Here is a 9,397-nt window from a genome sequence, read left to right on the forward strand (position 1 = left end):
ATTCCTGGGGCCTTATTTTTTGCTATTTCCTTCAAAGCATCTTGAACTTCTTCCTTCATGACCATAGGCTCTTGCTCATATGTTATTTCTTTAAATTCCTCTGTATCTGCCAATTCCTTTCTATATAGTGACTCAGTATATTCCTTCCATCGCCAGTAGAATTAAATTTTATATCCATGACAAATTTTATAAAATCTCCAGACACTAGTGATTGGGACATGAAATGTGAGAACCATGAATGTAGGAAAATTATATATTGTTAAGGAAGAAATGGAATGCATAATTATTGTCATACTAGGCATTGGTGAGATGAGATAGACTGGCATGGGGCATTTTGAGTCGGATGATAATATGATATATTACTCTGGAGATGGGAAGGTGAGGAAAAATGGAGTTGCTTTCATAGTTAGAAAAGTCACTGCTAGATCCATCTTGAAGTACAATATTGTGAGTGATAGGATAATATCCATATGCATACAAGGAAGTCCAATGAATACCACTATCATTCAGATATATGCACCAACGACCAGAGCCAAGGAAAAGGATGTAGAAGATTTTTACCAACTTTTACAGTCGGAGATCGATCGAACATGCAATAAAGATGCATTGATAATAATGGGTGACTGGAATGCAAAGGTTGGGAACAGAGAAGAAGATTCAGTAGTTGGAAAACATGGACTCAGTGACAGAAATGTAGCTGGAGATAGAATGATTGAATTTTGCACAATCAATGACTTATTCATTGCAAATACATTTTTAAGAGACATAAACGCAGGTTATATACATGGATTTCACCTGATGGCATGCATAGGAACTAGATCAATTACATCTTCAGAAAGAATTGCTGGAGAAGCTCAATATCAGCTGTGAAAACTAGGCCAGGAGCTGATTGTGGAACAAACCACCAACTACTCATATGAAAGTTCAAGCTGAAGTTGAGGAAAATTAAACCAAATCCACGGGAACCAAAATATGTCTTTGAGTCTATCCCACCTGAATTTCAGAACCATCTCAGGAACAGAAATAAAAAGATCGGGGGAAAATATACCAAGAAAATGACAACCAGAAAAAAAGCAGGAGTGGAAATATTAATCTCTGATAAAATAAATTTCAGTGCAAAACCCATCACAATGGACAAGGAAGATCACTGCATAATGCTTAAAGGGTCACTAGAACAAGAGGACATAATAATAATAAATATCTATGCATCAAATGAAAGAGCTGCAAAATACATAAAACAAACATTAACAAAACTCAAAAAGGTAATAGAAAACACTACTAAAGTAGTTGGAGACTTCAATACACCCCTTTCAAAAAAAGATAGACCTAACAGAAAAAAAAACTCCCCAAAGATGCGTCAGAGAGTTGGACCATGACTAAGGAGGCTAGAAGGAGAATTGATGCCTTTGAGCTTTGGTGTTGGAGAAGAGTATTAAGGGTACAATGGACTGCTAAGAAAAAAAAAAACAAACAGATTCATCAGAGGGTTAAATGGGTGGCTCCTTGGAGGCAAGGATTCTGAGGCTCCATCTAACATACTTTGAACATGTTGTAAGGAGGGACTGGTCCTTGGAGAGGGACATCATGCTTGGGAGGGTGGAGGGACAGCGTAGGAGAGGAAGGCCCTCTATGATGAGGTGGATTGACTCAGTGACTGGGGTAATCGGGATGGAAGTGTCAGAGACAGTGTGATTGGCACAGGACAAAGCAGAGTTTAGGGATGTTGTACATAGGGTCGCTATGAGTCGCAAGCAACTCAACGGCACATAACAACAACAACAACAACAACAACAACAAGTAGTACAATTATACATAACCAGTGGCTCAAGCAGAACTCATGTAGGCAATTAGAAAATAGTTCAATGATTGCTATGCTGTTGTATTGTTGAGTTGGAACCAGCTCATAGCTGACTCTCCAGTGGTTTTCAGAGGCAGTAAATCACAAGGGAGGAGATTTTCCATTTTTATCCTGCAAAGCAGCTCGTGCATTCTAACTGCCTGCCTTTCAGTTATCAGTATAACTCCTTACCACTGAGCCACCAGAGCTCCCATAATTGTTATTATACTCTGCCCAAATTGTAGACCAACAAAGCCAGGTGCATAAGCAAATGGTTGTTCTTTTATGTCATAATTTGGGGTTTGGTTTGTTATACAAGCAGTCCATGAGTTAAAACAAGATCCATTCCTAAGTCTTCTTATTCAGTGTTAGTTAGTCAAATGTTTATGTTAGTTAGTTTAGGTTATATTATTACTTTTCTATACAAGCTTGGAAACAGGCATCCACTTCCATAATAGGTTGCCTCTGGAAACCCTATGAACCTGGAGAGAGGACAAAAGTTATACAGGAGGTGTCCAGAACTTTCTTTCATAGGGTCGCTATCAGTTGCCTGTGATTTGACGACACTTAACAACAATAACAACATGCTTATAAAAGAAAGCTCTGGTGGCTTAGTGACAAGAAGCTACGCTATAACCCTGAAGTGATGTGGTTCAAACCCACCAGTTGTTCTGTGGGAGAAAAATGGAGCATCAGCTCTGGGTTGGTCCCAACTCGACAGTACACAACAACAACAACAACATATTTCTAAAAGGGAGTTCTGGTAGCTTATTGCTAAAGAGTTGTGCTGCAACCCCAAAGGCACATAGTTTGAATTTACTGGCTGCTCTGTGGGAGAAAGATGAGTGATCTCCTCTAGTGTAATCCCTGCCTCTGAAAATCTGCTAGAGGTTCAGCTATGGGGTTCGGCTCCAGCTCAATAGTACACAGCAAAAACATGTTTCTAAAAGGAGCTCTGGTGGCTTTTTTTAAGGACTGTGCTGCCAATCCAAAGGTTTGTATTGACCAGCTGATCTGCAGGAGAAAGATGGGTACTCTCCTTCTGTGTGGTTTACTGCCTCTGAAAAGCCAATGGAGGGCCAACTGAGTCTGTTCTGACTCAATGGTACTCAATGTTCATAATATACTTAAGAAACAATTTCAAATATACTCAAACATCTTAAATATATAATACATAACAAGAGTAATACAGAATATTAAAAGCAATTAGATATGGTACTCTCCTAGAGAGACAGAGAGAGGAGAGAGGAGACAAAGAGAGAGAGGAGAGAGGAGGGAGGAGGGAAGAGAGAGAGAGAGAGAAGGCAACTAGTACTATGAACAAAATATTTGAACCCTGCTCTATCCATCCTCACACTTCCTTACACATAAGAGCCCATTGCACCAGTCACCGTGTCAATCCATCTAGTTGAGGGTTTTCCTCTCCTTCGCTGACCCTCCACCATTCCCAGCATTATGTCTTTCTCCAAGGAATAGCTCCTCCCAGCAACATGCCCAAAGTATGTGAGGCAAAATCTCATTATCCTTGCCTCCAGGGAGCACTCTAGGTGCACCCTCTCCAAGACATATCTGTTTGTTCTCTTGGCCATCCATGGGGATGTACAGTGTTCTTCTCCAACACCAGAGCTGAAAGACATCAATTCTTTTTCTGTCATCCTTATTCATTGTCCAGCTCTCACATGCATAGCAAGTAATCAGAAAGACCATGGCTTGAATCAGACACACCTTAGTCTTCAAACTGACATCATTACTCCTTAAAAATTTGGAGAGGTCCCTAACTGCAGATTTTCCCATTGCAATGTGTATCCTTACTTCCCGACTGCTGGTACCGAGGGTGTTAATTGTGGACCCAAGCAAGATGAAGCTATTGAGGGTTTCAATCTACTCTCCATTCATCATGAAGCTGTCTATTTGTACAGTGGTAGGAATCTTTGTTTCCTTGATATTGAGATGCAATCTATACTGAAGGCTTCATTCCTTAATCTTCTGCAACAGTGCTTCAAGTCTTCCTCACTTTCAGCAAACAAGGTTGTGTCATCTGCATAATGCAGGTTATTGATGAGTCTCCTTCCAACCCTGATGTCACACTCCTCCTTATAGGGTCTAGCCTCTTGTATAATTTGCTCAGCATACAGATTGAATAGGTATGGAGAGACAATACAACTCTGAAGCCCTCCTTTCTCAATTTTAAACCATGCAGCGTCCCCCTACTCTGTTTGCACAACAGCCTCCTTGTCCAGGTATAGGTTTTACATGAGCACAATTAAGTGTTCTGGGACTCCTGTTCTTCTCAATGTTAGCCACAATTTGTTATGATCTACATAGTCAAATGCCTTAAAGATGATGGGCCTAGTGTTGGAGAAAATGGAACTGGAGCTGGACAGTCCAGTTTTAATTTTACTGCTGGTGAGGGAGAGTTAAATACTTGGGTCAATTTCTTGAACTAGGCAGCCATTAAAGGAGATTGGTACAGAGCTTTTTCCCTCATAATTAATGGCCCTGGAGCAGTGAAGCCTGTAGTAATTGAATAGTAAACTTTAGTGTTTTAATGGTATGAAAGACTTCAGTTAACTTTTCCATTTGATATTTCCAGTTCCGGAGCTTTTAGTTTCCAATCTTCCTTAAATGCTACTTGAGTCCACAAGGTCTTCATTGGTAAGTTCTTCAGCATAGGAATTATGTAACTACAGTTAGGAACCATTTTCACTGATGTTTAACTGCAATTGGTTACTAATATCAACTAAAAATTGTCCTTACAAGGGTAAATAAGAGGATTATTTAAATGAAATATACTTTGACACGCTCAACACAATGTTGATGACAACATTGTTGTTGAGTAACCTCCAGTTTGAATACACTATAGCTGATACTCCAATGGGTTTTCAGAAACAGTAAAAATCTCAAAGGAGGAGATTGCCTATCTTCCTCCTGCAGAGCAGCTGGTAGATTAAACTTTTATTTACCACTAAGCCACCAAAGCTCCCTAATGTAACTTGATAAAACTTACATCTCCCTACTCCAGCCAATCAACTGTTAAAAGTTATGCAATGTCTTAATAAGATATGTAAATAAAGCAAGGGCTGCATGGGGAGAATCATATCTAACCTTTACCAAATTTACAAAGAGGAATTGTCCCTGTCATCAATATCAGTAACAGAAAAACAATTCCCATGAAGCCAGACATGTCCCCCATGCACCTATACCTCCTTCTACTCATCCCCGTATCAATCTTACTGCTTTACTGAGTTCAAAATCCACTGGAATAGCTCACAGACCACACAGAGCGATATAAGGGAACATTGCATTCGGACAGATGAAGGAAAGAATTGTTTAAGAGAAATCTATAATTGAGCATTATTTGTATAACAACAGTCTAGAATAAGAGGTGTATTGCAAAATAGACTGAGAGATGGGTAGTGGGGGAGGAAATTTATTTTAAGAGAACTGGGGATGGGCAGTCAGGAGGAAAATGTGCAACAATGAATGAATGAAAATCCAACTTATCTGTAAACTTTCATTAAAATCACAATTTAAAAAATGTAAGAGAAGTTAAAAGGCTGTAATTCAGGTTAGTGACAGAATGCAATCACTCAGTCAGAACAGCTTCCAAAGTGTGCTCACAGGCACCTCAGCCTTGAGTCTTGAGGCTTTAGGCCAGTGTTACAGAGCTCTCAGTCCTGCAAATTATGATTTTTCCTTCCCATACCTATCCTTCAACAAACTTGGACAAAAGGCTCTTAGCTCTGGTTCAATGGCATAGCAGTCCCAAGGTCTGTTCCCTCTTATGTCAGATCTCTGTTTTTCTGCTGAGGCTGCTATGGCTGCTGCTCCTGGCCCCCCAAAAAGAATCATTCTCTTTTCTTCTTCTTTGCTAGTGGTCAGATTCTTCAATCTGCCACTGAGTCTGCTAAATTTAGTGGTGAGACAGCATATAATAATATGAATATAGAAATATCATCTGCTAAATCTATGTATGATCATGGGTGTAGGCCTTCACCTGTCCATATATGCTCATCTTGTCTATTTGCCTATATATCTGCTTCCAGATTAACATGGGGGGTTATTGCTAATATTGCAGGATATAGAATAGTGTTTAGCTTTACTGATTGTATTTCTTGTGAATCTTTTTCTGTTTCTTCCTTTTCTTTACTGATATTGTGCTGATTGTCCCCTTATATAACTTTTCTTTGTACCCATATTAATATATGTCTAATACCTATTTAAGTAGTCCCAATCCTTCTGTTGTATAGCATTATGTGTCAGGCTGCTTACCTAGAGTTCTACAGTTTGAATGTACTGGGCTCTCCAGGAGAAAGATGTGCAGTATCTTCCCATAAAGGTTTACAGCCTAGCAAACCCAGTAAAAGGTCATTACTAATTACAATCGACTCAACAGCACTGGATATTAATTGTTTATTGATTTTCCCCCCTCCCCTCTTATCTCTTCCCATTCCTGGAAATCATGGAAAACTATTTCTTCCTGTATATAAAACTTCCTTTGTTGTTGTTGTTGTTGCTGTTATGTGCCATAAAGTCACCTGCAATTCATAGTGATCCTTTGTACAGCAGGTCTGAACCCTGCCCTGTCCTGAACCAGTCTCACTGACTCCAGCACACCTACCCCCATTACCCCAGTCACTGTGTCAATCCATCTCATCCTCGGTCTTCCTCTCCTGCACTCTCCCTCCACCCTTCCAAGCATGATGTCCTTCTCCAAGCACTGGTCCCTCCTGGCCACGTGCCCAAAATATGTGAGACAGAGCTTCAAAATCGTAGCCTCCAAGGAGAAACTTAGTTTCATGTTCTCCAAGACAGACCTATTTGTGCTCTTGGTGGTCTAGAGTATATTTAATACTCTTCTCCAGCACCACAACTCAAAGACATCGATTCTTCTTCTGTCATCTTTAGCTTTCTGATGCATAGTAATTAATTGTGAAGAGTATGGCCTGCATCAGACACGCCTTAGTCTCTAAACTGACATTATTACTCTTTAGCACTTTGGAGAAGTCCCTGACAGTAGACGTCCCAATGCAGTTCATCTTTTGATTTCTTAACTGCTGGTGCCAAGAGTGCTTACTGTGGAGCTGAGCAAGCTGTAATTGTTAACAACCTCAATCTCTTCTCCATCCATCATGGTGCTACCAATTGGCCCAGTGGTGAGAATCTTTGTTTTCTTGGTGTTGAGTTTCAATCTATATTGAAGACTGTAGTCCTTGACCTTCTGCAGCAAGTGCTTCAGGTCCTCAGTTTCAGCAAGCAAGGTTGTGTCATCTCCATAATGTAGGTTGTTCATGAATCATCCTCCAATCCTGATGCCACATTCTTTTTCATAAGGCCCAGCCTCCTGAATGACCTGTTCTGTATATGGATTAAAATGGATGCACTCCTTTCCTGATTTTGAGCCATGCAGTGTTTCTTTGCTCTGTTCTGAGGACTGCTTCATGAGCTCTAGCAAATTCTCCTCAAGGTTAGCCACAATTTGTTGGGATCCACACCAATACCTGTATATAGTCAATGAACCACACAGATCGACATTCCTCTGGTACCCTTTGTTTTGGGGGTTTTGGCCGATGTCCATCTGACATTGGCGATAATGTCTCTACTGCCATGGCCTCTTCTAAATCTGGCTTGTATCTCTCATAGTTCTCTGTCGATGTACTGTTCTCGTCATTTTTGGATAATCTTTGCCAGGATTTTGCTTGCATGTGGTATCATTGATATTGTTCAGTAATTTCCACACTCTGTTGGGTCACCCGTTTTTGGAATGGGAACAAATATGGCTCGTTTCTATTCAGTTGGCCAGGTAGTTGTCCTCCACATATCTTAACACAACCTGTTGATCACAGTCAAGGCAACATCTGTCTCTTGATATATGTCAATTGATATACCATCAATCCCTGGGACATTATTTTTTGCCAAGTCCTTCAGAGCAGCTTGAATTTCCTCCTTTTTCACCATTGCCTCTTGATCATATGCTGTTTCATGAAATTCTTCTGTGTCAGCCAATTCTTTTTGATACAGTGACTCTGTATATTCCTTCTATCTTCTTGGGACTCAAAGCTGGTTCCTCAGAAGTTAGGGCTCTGTTGTTATGAATGCCTAGGCAGAGCTCTTCTGAATTATCTACCTCAAGCTGTCAGAGCTCACTGATCCTTGTAGGCTTGATTATGTCTAAAATGGCTCATAAAATTCATGGAGAATATTACTTATACTTTCTTTTTGTTGCTGCTACTTGACATTGAGTTGACTCTGACTCATGACAATCCCATGTGTACAGAGGAAAAGTACTACAGAAACAGATCACCAAGTTTGTCTTCTGAGATGCCTCTGGTTGGATTAAACTGCAAGCCTTTGAGCTAACAGTCAAACACATAGCCATTTGCATCATTCAGGGACAATTCATCTATACTTATTGTTACCTATTGTATTTTAACCAAGTGAGATGTATCAGGCAAGGTCTGAAAGAGTTCCTGGCTCGAGGCTTCCATTGGGTCCCCCATCCACCTGCATGGGTGTTCTCACCAATTCAGGAAGCCCCCAAAACAGGAAGCTCCAAGGTCCCAAGTCTCTTAGCGTGATTGACTGTTTCATGGTCCCCTCCCTTCCTGAACGTAATTGCTAGAATAGGTCCTATCTAGACACTACTCATCTGCTCCTCCTATTGCCCAAGTATTTTAGAAAGACAAAGAAAACGTGCTCAAGAAACTCCAAGAGCTATCCACCAGTTGCTCTCTGCTGAACAAAGAAGGGTTATCTCCTCCCTTGTGAAAACCAACTGGAGGGTCAACTATAGGTCGGTTCTGACTCAATGGTACTCAACAACAACATTTTCCAAAAGCTAGAGTCAAGGGCCAAACTGAATTATTTGTCCCAAGGACGATGCTTCAGTTGTGTCTCAGGTTAGGGGTAAATAGACGGAAGCTTAACTTGGGTGGAAAAGAAAGAAAGATGGCAGAGAACCCTAGAAAGACCAACTCACCACTGTTGTTGTTGTTGTATGCTGTAGAGTCAGAACCAACCCATATCTGAAGCCGTAGCAGGTTTTCAGAGACAGTAAATCCCATGGGAGGAGCCTGCCCATCTATCCTCCTCAGGAATAGCTGGTAGATTCGAGATTCAAACTACATGCCACCAATTAGTGGTAATTTTTTTTCTTTCAAATTTGTTGTTTTCTCCTAGTTTTTATTTTTCAAAATATCTTTTAAAATTTTTTTCTTGTTGTGTACCATTAAATTGTATCAGATTGCACAGGGGGAGACTGCCCCTCTCTCTCCAGCAGAGCAACCAGTGGATTCAATCTCATGCCCTTAGGACTGCAACACAGCTTCCTGCCCCCAGGCCACCAGAGCTCCCTTGCTCATTGCTTTTAAAATATCCTTTATGATGATTTTAGCAAAAGTTTACAGGGGGGGGGGGAAAGAAAAAAGTTTACAGAAAAATTTTTATTCATTTTCATTCCTCCTCCTCCCTTCCCCCTCTCCCAGTTCTTCTTCTTCTTCTTCTTCTTCTTCTTCTTCTTCTTCTTCTTCTTCTTCTTCTTCTTCTTCTTCTTCTTCTTCT

The sequence above is a fragment of the Elephantulus edwardii genome, unplaced genomic scaffold, assembly GCF_000299155.1.
Source record: "Elephantulus edwardii isolate Elephantulus edwardi_28Jun2011 unplaced genomic scaffold, EleEdw1.0 scaffold00769, whole genome shotgun sequence".
Lineage (NCBI taxonomy): Eukaryota > Metazoa > Chordata > Mammalia > Macroscelidea > Macroscelididae > Elephantulus > Elephantulus edwardii.